Consider the following 13,898-nt stretch of genomic DNA (forward strand, 5'->3'; position numbering starts at 1 on the left):
AGTTAAGTTTAAAATTGCACGAAACGTGAAAAACTTATCCACGCATAGAATTTAGCATTCCTAAGGGATCAAAATAGACCAGTATACTCTATTTAGTGTTCTTAGAAGATTTAACTTGCTAGTTTAGCTTTTGGACAACGTTTAGTTAGGTAAAGAAGCCAATAGACCAAGTTAAGTTCAAAATTGCATGAAACGTGAAAAACTTGTCCATGCATAGAATTGAGCATTCCTAAGGCATCAAAATAGACTGTTATACTCTATTTAGTGTTCGTAGAAGGCTTAACATGCCAGTTTAGCTTTTGGACAAAGTTTGGTTGGTAAAGATGCCAATAGACGAAGTTAAGTTGAAAAGTGCAAGTAACGTGAAAAACTTGTCTATGCATAGAATTGAGCATTCCTAAAGCATCAAAATGGACCGTTATACTCTATTTAGTGTTCTTCGAAGTCTTAACTTGCTAGTTTATGTTCTGGACATCGTTTCGTTAGGTAAAGAAGCTAATAGACCAAGTTAAGTGCAAAATTGCACGAAACGTGAAAAACTTGTCTATGCATAGTATTGAGCATTCCTAAGACATCAAAATGGACGTTCTACTCTCTTTAGTGTTCTTCGAAATCTTAACTTCCTAGTTTAGCTTTTGGAAATCGTTTCATTAGGTAAAGAAGCCAATAGACCAAGTTAAGTTTAAAATTGCACGGAACGTGAAAAACTTGTCTATGCATAGAATTGAGCATTCCTAAGGCATCAAATTGGACCGTTTTACTCTATTTAGTGCTCTTAGAAGTCTTAACTTGCTAGTTTAGCTTTTGGACAACGTTTCGTTAGGTAAAGAAGCCAATAGACCAAGTTAATTTCAAAATGGCACGAAACGTGAAAAACTTGTCCATGCATTGAATTGAGCATTCCTAAGGCATCGAAATAGACCGTTATAGTGTATTTAGTGTTCTTGGAAGTCTTAGCTTGCTAGTTTATCTTTTAGACATGTTTTCGTTAGGTAAAGAAGCCAATAGACCAAGTTAAGTTCAAAATTGCACGAAACTTGAAAAACTTATCTATGCATAGAATTGAGCATTCCTAAGGCATCAAAATAGACCACTATACTCTATTTAGTGTTCTTAGAAGTCTTAACTTGCTAGTTTAGCTTTTGGACAACGCTTCGTTCGGTAAAGAAGCCAATAGACCAAGTTAAGTTCAAAATTGCAAGAACCTTGAAAAACTTGTCTATTCATAGTATTGAGCATTCCTAAGGCATCAAAATGGACCGTTATACTCTATTTAGTGTTTTTCGAAGTCTTAACTTGCTAGTTCAGGTTTGGGACATCGTTTCGTTAGGGAAAGAAGCCAATAGACCAAGTTAAGTTCAAATTTGCGAAACGTGAAAAACTTGTCTATGCATAGAATTGGGCATTCCTAAGGCATGAAATTGGACGGTTATACTCAATTTAGTGTTCTTAGGAATCTTAACTTTCTAGTTTAGCTTTTGGACAACGTTTCGTTAGGTAAAGAAGCCAATAGACCAAGTTAAGTTCAAAATGGCACGAAAATTGAAAAACTTGTCCATGCATAGAATTGAGCATTCCTAAGGCATCAAAATAGACAGTTATACTCTATTTAGCTTTTGGACAACGTTTCGCTAGGTAAAGCAGCCAATAGACCAAGTTAAGTTCAACATTGCAAGAAGCTTGAAAAACTTGTCTATGCATAGTATTGAGCATTCCTAAGGCATCAAAATGGACCGTTATACTCTATTTAGTGTTCTTCGAAGTCTTAACTTGCTACTCAGGTTTTGGACATTGTTTCGTGATGTAAAGAAGCCAATAGACCAAGTTAAGTTCAAAATTGTGAAACGTGAAAAACTTGTCTATGCATAGAATTGGGTATTCCTAAGGAATGAAATTGGACGGTTATACTCTATTTAGTGTTCTTAGAAGTCTTAACTTTCTAGTTTAGCTTTTGGACAACGTTTCGTTTGGTAAGGAAGCCAATAGAACAAGTTAAGTTCAAAATTGCACGAAACGTGAAAAACTTGTCTATGCATAGTATTGAGCATTCTTAAGGCATCAAAATGGACGTTATACTCTATTTAATGTTCTTAGAAAACTTAACTTGCTATTTTAGCTTTCGGACAACGTTCTGTTAGGTAAAAAAGCCAATAGACCAAGTTAAGTTCAAAATTGCACGAAACGTGAAAAACTTGTCCATGCATAGAATTGAGGATTCCTAAGGCATGAAAATAGACCATTATACTCTATTTAGTGTTCTTAGAAGTCTTAACATGCTAGTTTATCTTTTGGACAATGTTTCGTTAGGTAAAAAATCCAATAGACGAAGGTAAGTTCAAAATTGCAAGAAACGTGAAAAACTTGTTTATGCATAGTATTGAGCATTCTTAAGGCATAAAAATGGACGTTATACTCTATTTGTTGTTCCTCGAAGTCTTAACTTTCTAGTTTAGCTTTTGGACAACGTTTCGATAGGTAAAGAAGCCAATAGACCAAGTTAACTTCAAAATTGCACGAAACGTGAAAAACTTGTCTGGGCATAGAATTGAGCATTCCTAAGGTATCAAATTGGACCGTTATACTCTATTTAGTGTTCTTGAAAGTCTTAACTTGCTAGTTTATCTTGTGGACATCGTTTCGTTAGGCATCAAAATGGACGTTATACTCTATTTAGTGTTCTTCGAAGTCTTAACTTCCTAGTTTAGCTTTTGGACAACGTTTCGATAGGTAAAGATGCCAATAGACCAAGTTAACTTCAAAATTGCACGAAACGTGAAAAACTTGTCTAGGCATGGAATTGAGCATTCCTAAGGCATCAAATTGGACCGTTATACTCTATTTAGTGTTCTTGAAAGTCTTAACTTGCTAGTTTATCTTGTGGACATTGTTTCGTTAGGTAAAGAAGCCAATAGACCAAGTTAAGTTCAAAATTGTACAAAACGTGGAAAACTTGTCTATCCATAGAATTGAGCATTCCTAAGGCACCAAAATAGGCAGTTATACTCTAGTTAGTGTTCTTAGAAGTCTTAACATGCTAGTTTAGCTTTTGGGCAACGTTTCGTTAGGTAAAGAAGCCAATCGACCAAGTTAAGTTTAAAATTGCACGAAACGTGAAAAACTTGTCCATGCATGGAATTGAGCAATCCTATGGCGTCAAAATTGACCGTTATACTCTATTTAGTGTTCTTAGAAGTCTTAACTTACTAGTTTAGCTTCTGGACAATGTTTCGTTAGGTAAAGAAGCCAATAGACCAAGTTAAGTTCAACATTGCACGAAACGTGAAAAGCTTCTCCACGCATAGAATCGAGCATTCCTAAGGCATCAAAATCGACGGTTATACTCTATTTAGTGTTCTTAGAAGACTCAACTTAATAGTTTAGCTTTTGGGCAACGTTTCGTTAGGTAAAGAAGCCACTAGACCAAGTTAAGTTCAAAATTGCACAAAACGGGAAAAAGTTGTCCATGCATAGAATTGAGCATTCCTAAGGCATCAAAATAGACCGTTATACTCTATTTTGTGTTCTTAGAAGTCTTAACATGCTAGTTTAGCTTTTGGACAACGTTTCGTTAGGTAAAGAAGCCAATAGACCAAGTTAAGTTCAAAATTGCCCGAAACGTGAAAAACTTATCCACGCATAGAATTGAGCATTCTTAACGCATCAAAATCGACCATTATACTCTATTTAGTGTTCTTAGAAGACTTAACTTGATAGTTTAGCTTTTGGACAACGTTTTGTTACGTAAAGAAGCCAATAGACCAAGTTAAGTTCAAAATTGCACGAAACGTGAAAAGCTTATCCACGCATAGAATTGAGCATTCCTAAGGCATCAAAATTGACGGTTATACTCTATTTAGTATTCTTAGAAGACTTAACTTACTAGTTTAGGTTTTGGGCAACGTTTCGTAAGGTAAAGAAGCCACTAGACCAAGTTAAGTTCAAAATTGCACGAAACGTGAAAAGGTTGTCCATACATAGAATTGAGCATTCCTAAGGCATCAAAATAGACCGTTATACCCATTTTAGTGTTCTTCGAAGTCTTAACATGCTAGTTTAGCTTTTGGACAACATTTCGTTAGGTAAAGAAGCCAATAGACAAAGTTAAGCTCAAAATTGTATGAAACGTGAAAAACTTATCCATGCATAGAATTGAGCATTCTTAAGGTACAATTTAGTGTTCTTAGAAGACTTAACTTGCTAGTTTATCTTTCGGACATCGTTTCATTAGGTAAAGAAGGCAATAGACCAAGTTAAGTTCAAAATTGCACGAAACGCGAAAAACTTGTCCATGCATAGAATTGAGCAATCCTAAGGCATCAAAATCGACCGTTATAATCTATTTACTGTTCTTAGAAGTCTTAACTTTCTAGTTTAGCTTTTGGAAAACGTTTCATTACGTAAAGAAGTCAATAGACCAAGTTAAGTTCAAAAATGTACAAAACGTGAAAAACTTGTCTATCCATAGAATTGAGCATTCCTAACGCATCAAAATAGACTGTTATACTATAGTTAGTGTTCTTAGAAGTCTTAACTTGCTAGTTTAACTTTTGGGCAACATTTCGTTAGGTAAAGAAGCCAATAGACCAAGTTAAGTTCAAAATTGGACGAAACGTGAAAAACTTGTCCATGCATAGAATTGAGCATTCCTAAGGCATGAAAATAGACCGTTATACTCTATTTAGTGTTCTCAGAAGTCTTAACATGCTAGTTTAGGTTTTGGACAATGTTTCGTTAGATAAAGAAGCCAATAGACCAAGTTAAGTTCAAAATTGCACGAAAGATGAAAAACTTGTCTACGCATAGAATTGAGCATTCCTAAGGCATCAAATTAGACCGTTATACTCTATTTAGTGTTCTTTGAAATCTTAACATGCTAGTTTAGCTTTTGGACAACGTTTCGTTAGGTAAAGAAGCCAACAGACGAAGGTAGGTTCAAAATTGCAAGAAACGTGAAAAACTTGTCTATGCATAGTATTGAGCATTCCTAACGCATCAAAATGGTCGTTATACTCTATTTAGTTTTCTTCGAAGTGTTAACTTGCTAGTTTAGCTTTTGGACAACGTTTCGTTAGGTAAAGAAGCCAATAGACCAAGTTAAGTTCAAAATTGCACGATACGTGAAAACTTATCCATGCATAGAATTGAGCATTCCTAAGGCATCAAAATAGACCGTTATACTCTATTTTGTGTTCTTAGAAGTCTTAACATGCTAGTTTAGCTTTTGGAAAACGTTTCGCTAGGTAAAGAAGCCAATAGACCAAGTTAAGTTCAGAATTGCAAGAAACTTGAAAAACTTGTCTACGCATAGAATTGAGCATTCCTAAGGCATCAAAATGGACCATTATACTCTATTTAGTGTTCTTCGGAGTCTTAATTTGCTAGTTCAGGTTTTGGACTTCGTTTCGTTAGGTAAAGAAGCCAATAGACCAAGTTAAGTTCAAAATTGCACGAAACGTGAAAAACTTATCCACGCATAGAATTGAGCATTCTTAAGGTACTATTTAGTGTTCTTAGAAGACTTAACTTGCTAGTTTAGCTTTCAGACATCGTTTCGTTAGGTAAAGAAGCCAATACACCAAGTTAAGTTCAAAATTACACGGAACGTGAAAAACTTGTCCATTCATAGAATTGAGCATTCCTAAGGCATGAAAATAGACTGTTATACTCTATTTAGTGTTCTCAAAAGTCTTAACATGCTAGTTTAGCTTTTGGACAACGTTTCATTAGGTAAAGAAGCCAATAGACGAAGGTAAGTTCAAAATTGCAAGAAACGTGAAAAACTTGTCTATGCATAGTATTGAGCATTCCTAAGGCATCAAAATGGACGTTGTACTCTATTTCATATTCTTAGAAGTCTTAACTTACTAGTTTTGCTTTTGGACAACGTTTCGTTAGATAAAGAAGCCAATAGACCAAGTTAAGTTCAAAATTACACGAAACATGAAAAACTTGTCCATTCATAGAATTGAGCATTCCTAAGGCATGAAAATAGACCGTTATACCCTATTCAGTGTTCTTTGAAGTCTTAACATGCTAGTGTAGCTTTTGGACAACGTTTCGTTAGGTAAACAAGCAAATAGACGAAGATAAGTTCAAAATTACAGGAAACGTGAAAAACATGTCTATGCATAGTATTGAGCATTCCTAAGGCATCAAAATGGACGTTATACTCTATTTAGTGTTATTCGAAGTCTTAACTTCCTAGTTTAGCTTTTGGACATCGTTTCGTTAGGTAAAGAAGCCAATAGACCACGTTAAGTTCAAAATTGCACGAAACGTGAAAAACTTGTCTAGGCATAGAATTGAGCATTCCTAAGGCATCAAATTGGACCGTTATACTATATTTAGTGTTCTTAGAAGTCTTAACTTGCTAGTTTAGCTTTTGGGCAACGTTTAGTTTGCTAAAGAAGCTAACAGACCAAGTTAAGTTCAAAATTGCACGGAACGTGAAAAACTTATCCATGCATAGAATTGAGCATTCCTAAGGCATCAAAATAGACGTTATACTCTATTTAGTGTTCTTAGAAGTCTTAACATGCTAGTTTAGCTTTTGGAAAACGTTTCGCTAGGTAAAGAAGCCAATAGACCAAGTTAAGTTCAAAATTGCAAGAAACTTGAAAAACTCGTCTATGCATAGAATTGAGCATTCCTAAGGCATCAAAATGGACCGTTATACTCTATTTAGTGTTCTCTGAAGTCTTAACTTGCAAGTTCAGGTTTTGGACATCGTTTCGTTAGGTAAAGAAGCTAATAGACCAAGTTAAGTTCAAAATTGCACGAAACGTGAAAAACTTGTCCATGCATAGAATTGAGCATTCCTATGACATTAAAATAGACCGTTATACTTTATTTAGTGTTCTTAGATGACTTAACTTACTATTTTAGCTTTTGGACAATGTTTCGTTAGGTAAAGAAGCCACTAGACCAAGTTAAGTTCAAAATTGCAAGAAACTTGAAAAACTCGTCTATCCATAGTATTGAGCATTCCTAAGGCATCAAAATGGACGTTATACTTTCTTTAGTGTTCTTCGAAGTCTTAACTTCCTAGTTTAGCTTTTGGACATCGTTTTGTTAGGTAAAGAAGCCAATAGACCAAGTTATGTTCAAAATTGCACGAAACGTGAAAAACTTGTCTAGGCATAGAATTAGGGATTCCTAAGGCATCAAATTGGACCGTTATACTCTATTTAGTGTTCTTAGAAGTCTTAGCTTGCTAGTTTAGATTTTGGACAACGTTTTGTTAGCTAAAGAAGCCAATAGACCAAGTTAAGTTCAAAATTGCAAGAAACTTGAAAAACTTGTCTATGCATAGAATTGAGCATTCCTAAGGCATCGAAATGGACCGTTATACTCCATTTAGTGTTCTTCGTAGTCTTAACTTGGTAGTTCAGGTTTTGGACAACGTTTCGTTAGGTAAACAAGCAAATAGACGAAGATAAGTTCAAAATTACAGGAAACGTGAAAAACATGTCTATGCATAGTATTGAGCATTCCTAAGGCATCAAAATGGACGCTATACTCTATTTAGTGTTATTCGAAGTCTTAACTTCCTAGTTTAGCTTTTGGACATCGTTTCGTTAGGTAAAGAAGCCAATAGACCACGTTAAGTTCAAAATTGCACGAAACGTGAAAAACTTGTCTAGGCATAGAATTGAGCATTCCTAAGGCATCAAATTGGACCGTTATACTATATTTAGTGTTCTTAGAAGTCTTAACTTGCTAGTTTAGCTTTTGGGCAACGTTTAGTTTGCTAAAGAAGCCAACAGACCAAGTTAAGTTCAAAATTGCACGAAACGTGAAAAACTTATCCATGCATAGAATTGAGCATTCCTAAGGCATCAAAATAGACGTTATACTCTATTTAGTGTTCTTAGAAGTCTTAACATGCTAGTTTAGCTTTTGGAAAACGTTTCGCTAGGTAAAGAAGCCAATAGACCAAGTTAAGTTCAAAATTGCAAGAAACTTGAAAAACTCGTCTATGCATAGAATTGAGCATTCCTAAGGCATCAAAATGGACCGTTATACTCTATTTAGTGTTCTCTGAAGTCTTAACTTGCAAGTTCAGGTTTTGGACATCGTTTCGTTAGGTAAAGAAGCTAATAGACCAAGTTAAGTTCAAAATTGCACGAAACGTGAAAAACTTGTCCATGCATAGAATTGAGCATTCCTATGACATTAAAATAGACCGTTATACTTTATTTAGTGTTCTTAGATGACTTAACTTACTATTTTAGCTTTTGGACAATGTTTCGTTAGGTAAAGAAGCCACTAGACCAAGTTAAGTTCAAAATTGCAAGAAACTTGAAAAACTCGTCTATCCATAGTATTGAGCATTCCTAAGGCATCAAAATGGACGTTATACTTTCTTTAGTGTTCTTCGAAGTCTTAACTTCCTAGTTTAGCTTTTGGACATCGTTTTGTTAGGTAAAGAAGCCAATAGACCAAGTTATGTTCAAAATTGCACGAAACGTGAAAAACTTGTCTAGGCATAGAATTAGGGATTCCTAAGGCATCAAATTGGACCGTTATACTCTATTTAGTGTTCTTAGAAGTCTTAGCTTGCTAGTTTAGATTTTGGACAACGTTTTGTTAGCTAAAGAAGCCAATAGACCAAGTTAAGTTCAAAATTGCAAGAAACTTGAAAAACTTGTCTATGCATAGAATTGAGCATTCCTAAGGCATCGAAATGGACCGTTATACTCCATTTAGTGTTCTTCGTAGTCTTAACTTGGTAGTTCAGGTTTTGGACATCGTTTCGTTACGTAAAGAAGCCAATAGACCATGTTAAGTTCAAAATTGCACGACACATGAAAAACTTGTCCATGCATAAAATTGAGCATTCCTAAGGCATCAAAATAGACGGTTATACTCTATTTAGTGTTCTTAGAAGTCTTAACTTGCTAGTTTAGCTTTTGGAAAACGTTTCGTTAGTTAAACAAGCCAATAGACCAAGTTAAGTCCAAAATGGCACGAAACGTGAAAACATGTCTATGCATAGAATTGAGCATTCCTAAGGCATCAAAATAGACCATTATACTCTACTTAGTGATCTTAGAAGTCCTAACTTGCTAGTTTAGCTTTTGGGCAATGTTTCATTACGTAAAGAAGCCAATAGACCAAGTTAAGTTCCAAATTGCAAGAAATGTGAAAAACTTGTCTATGCATAGTATTAAGCATTCCTATGGCATCAAAATGCATAGTATTGAGCATTCCTAAGGCATCAAAATAGACTGTTATACCCTATTTTGTGTTCTTCGAAGTCTTAACTTCCTAGTTGAGCTTTTGGACATCGTTTTGTTAGGTAAAGAAGCCAATAGACCAAGTTAAGTTCAAAATTGCTCGAAACGTGAAAAACATGTCTAGGCATAGAATTGAGCATTCCTAAGGCGTCAAATTGGACCGTTATACTCTATTTAGCGTTCTTAGAAGTCTTAACTTGCTAGTTTAGCTTTTGGACAATGTTTCGTTAGGTAAAGAAGCCAATAGACCAAGTTACGTTCAAAATTGCAAGAAACTTGAAAAACTTGTCTACGCATAGAATTGAGCATTCCTAAGGCATCAAAATGGACCGTTATACTCTATTTAGTGTTCTTCGAAATCTTAATTTGCTAGTTCAGGTTTTGGACATCGTTTCGTTAGGTATAGAAGCCAATAGATCAAGTTAAGTTTAAAATTGCACGAAACGTGAAAAACTTATCCACGCATAGAATTGAGCATTCTTAAGGTACTATTTAGTGTTCTTAGAAGACCTAACTTGCTAGTTTAGCTTTCGGACATTGTTTCGTTAGGTAAAGAAGCCAATAGACCAAGTTAAGTTCAAAATTGCACGGAACGTGAAAAACTTGTCCATGCATAGAATTGAGCATTCCTAAGACATGAAAATAGACCGTTATACTCTATTTAGTGTCCTCAAAAGTCTTAACATGCTAGTTTAGCTTTTGGACAACGTTTCATTAGGTAAATAAGCCAATAGACGAAGGTAAGTTCAAAATTGCAAGAAACGTGAAAAACTTGTCTATGCATAGTATTGAGCGTTCCTAAGGCATCAAAATGGACGTTATACTCTATTTAGTATTCTTAGAAGTCTTAACTTACTAGTTTTGCTTTTGGACAACGTTTCGTTAGATAAAGAAGCCAATAGACCAAGTTAAGTTCAAAATCGCCCGAAACATGAAAAACTTGTCTACGCATAGAATTGAGCATTCCTAAGGCATCAAATTAGACCGTTATCCTCTATTTAGTGTTCTTAGAAGTCTTAACATGCTAGTGTAGCTTTTGGACAATGTTTCATTAGGTAAAGAAGCCAATAGATGAAGATAAGTTCAAAATTGCAAGAAACGTGAAAAACTTGTCTATGCATAGTATTGAGCATTCCTAAGGCATCAAAATGGACGTTATACTATATTTAGTGTTTTTCGAAGTCTTAACTTCCTAGTTTAGCTTTTGGACATCGTTTCGTTAGGTAAAGAAGCCAATAGACCAAGTTAAGTTCAAAATTGCACGAAACGTGAAAAACTTCTCTAGGCATAGAATTGAGCATTCCTAAGGCATCAAATTGGACCGTTATACTATATTTAGTGTTCTTAGAAGTCTTAACATGCTAGTTTAGCTTTTGGAAAATGTTTCGCTAGGTAAAGAAGCCAATAGACCAAGTTAAGTTCAAAATTGCAAGAAACTTGAAAAACTCGTCTATGCATAGAATTGAGCATTCCTAAGGCATCAAAATGGACCATTATACTCCATTTAGTGTTCTTCGTATTCTTAACTTGGTAGTTCAGGTTTTGGACATCGTTTCGTTACGTAAAGAAGCCAATAGACCATGTTAAGTTCAAAATTGCACGAAACATGAAAAACTTGTCCATGCATAAAATTGAGCATTCCTAAGGCATCAAAATAGACGGTTATACTCTATTTAGTGTTCTTAGAAGTCTTAACTTTCTAGTTTAGCTTTTGGAAAACGTTTCGTTGGGTAAAGAAGCCAATAGACCAAGTGAAGTTCAAAATTACAGGAAACGTGAAAAAGTTATCCACGTATAGAATCGAGCATCTTAAGGCATCAAAATAGACCGTTATGCTCTATTTAGTGTTCTTAGAAGATCTAACTTGGTAGTTTAGCTTTTGGGCAACGTTTCGTTAGGTAAAGAAGCCAATAGACCAAGTTAAGTTCAAAATTGCACGAAACGTGAAAAACTTGTCCATGCATAGAATTGAGAATTGCTATGGCATTAAAATAGACCGTTATACTTTATTTAGTGTTCTTAGAAGACTTAACTTACTATTTTAGCTTTTGCACAACGTTCCGTTAGGTAAAGAAGCCACTAGACCAAGTTAAGTTCAAAATTACACGAAACGTGAAAAACTTGTCTATCCATAGTATTGAGCATTCATAAGGCATCAAAATGGACGTTATACTCTCTTTAGTGTTCTTCGAAGTCTTAACTTCCTAGTTTAGCTTTTGGACATCGTTTTGTCAGGTAAAGAAGCCAATAGACCAAGTTATGTTCAAAATTACACAAAACGTGAAAAACTTGTCTAGGCATAGAATTAGGCATTCCTAAGGCATCAAATTGGACCGTTATACTCTATTTAGTGATCTTAGAAGTCCTAACTTGCTAGTTTAGCTTTTGGGCAATGTTTCATTACGTAAAGAAGCCAATAGACCAAGTTAAGTTCCAAATTGCAAGAAATGTGAAAAACTTGTCTATGCATAGTATTAAGCATTCCTATGGCATCAAAATGCATAGTATTGAGCATTCCTAAGGCATCAAAATAGACCGTTATACCCTATTTTGTGTTCTTCGAAGTCTTAACTTCCTAGTTGAGCTTTTGGACATCGTTTTGTTAGGTAAAGAAGCCAATAGACCAAGTTAAGTTCAAAATTGCTCGAAACGTGAAAAACATGTCTAGGCATAGAATTGAGCATTCCTAAGGCATCAAATTGGACCGTTATACTCTATTTAGCGTTCTTAGAAGTCTTAACTTGCTAGTTTAGCTTTTGGACAACGTTTCGTTAGGTAAAGAAGCCAATAGACCAAGTTACGTTCAAAATTGCAAGAAACTTGAAAAACTTGTCTACGCATAGAATTGAGCATTCCTAAGGCATCAAAATGGACCGTTATACTCTATTTAGTGTTCTTCGAAGTCTTAATTTGCTAGTTCAGGTTTTGGACATCGTTTCGTTAGGTAAAGAAGCCAATAGATCAAGTTAAGTTTAAAATTGCACGAAACGTGAAAAACTTATCCACGCATAGAATTGAACATTCTTAAGGTACTATTTAGTGTTCTTAGAAGACCTAACTTGCTAGTTTAGCTTTCGGACATCGTTTCGTTAGGTAAAGAAGCCAATAGACCAAGTTAAGTTCAAAATTGCACGGAACGTGAAAAACTTGTCCATGCATAGAATTGAGCATTCCTAAGACATGAAAATAGACCGTTATACTCTATTTAGTGTCCTCAGAAGTCTTAACATGCTAGTTTAGCTTTTGGACAACGTTTCATTAGGTAAATAAGCCAATAGACGAAGGTAAGTTCAAAATTGCAAGAAACGTGAAAAACTTGTCTATGCATAGTATTGAGCGTTCCTAAGGCATCAAAATGGAAGTTATACTCTATTTAGTATTCTTAGAAGTCTTAACTTACTAGTTTTGCTTTTGGACAACGTTTCGTTAGATAAAGAAGCCAATAGACCAAGTTAAGTTCAAAATTGCCCGAAACATGAAAAACTTGTCTACGCATAGAATTGAGCATTCCTAAGGCATCAAATTAGACCGTTATACTCTATTTAGTGTTCTTAGAAGTCTTAACATGCTAGTGTAGCTTTTGGACAACGTTTCATTAGGTAAAGAAGCCAATAGATGAAGATAAGTTCAAAATTGCAAGAAACGTGAAAAACTTGTCTATGCATAGTATTGAGCATTCCTAAGGCATCAAAATGGACGTTATACTCTATTTAGTGTTTTTCGAAGTCTTAACTTCCTAGTTTAGCTTTTGGACATCGTTTCGTTAGGTAAAGAAGCCAATAGACCAAGTTAAGTTCAAAATTGCACGAAACGTGAAAAACTTGTGTAGGCATAGAATTGAGCATTCCTAAGGCATCAAATTGGACCGTTATACTATATTTAGTGTTCTTAGAAGTCTTAACTTGCTAGTTTAGCTTTTGGGCAACGTTTCGTTAGCTAAAGAAGCCAATAGACCAAGTTAAGTTCAAAATTGCACGAAACGTGAAAAACTTATCCATGCATAGAATTGAGCATTCCTAAGGCATCAAAATAGACCGTTATACTCTATTTTGTGTTCTTAGAAGTCTTAACATGCTAGTTTAGCTTTTGGAAAATGTTTCGCTAGGTAAAGAAGCCAATAGACCAAGTTAAGTTCAAAATTGCAAGAAACTTGAAAAACTCGTCTATGCATAGAATTGAGCATTCCTAAGGCATCAAAATGGACCGTTATACTCTATTTAGTGTTCTTCGAAGTCTTAACTTGCTAGTTCAGGTTTTGGACATCGTTTCGTTAGGTAAAGAAGCCAATAGACCAAGTTAAGTTCAAAATTGCACGAAACGTGAAAAACTTGTCCATGCATAAAATTGAGCGTTCCTAAGGCATCGAAATAGACCGTTATACTCTATTTAGTGTTCTTAGAAGTCTTAACTTTCTAGTTTAGCTTTTGGAAAACGTTTCGTTGGGTAAAGAAGCCAATAGACCAAGTTAAGTTCAAAATTACACGAAACGTGAAAAAGTTATCCACGTATAGCATCGAGCATCTTAAGGCATCAAAATAGACCGTTATGCTCTATTTAGTGTTCTTAGAAGATCTAACTTGGTAGTTTAGCTTTTGGGCAACGTTTCGTTAGGTAAAGAAGCCAATAGACCAAGTTAAGTTCAAAATTACACGAAACGTG

The sequence above is a fragment of the Tripterygium wilfordii genome, chromosome 12 (genome assembly GCF_013401445.1).
Source record: "Tripterygium wilfordii isolate XIE 37 chromosome 12, ASM1340144v1, whole genome shotgun sequence".
In the NCBI taxonomy this organism is placed as follows: Eukaryota; Viridiplantae; Streptophyta; class Magnoliopsida; order Celastrales; family Celastraceae; genus Tripterygium; species Tripterygium wilfordii.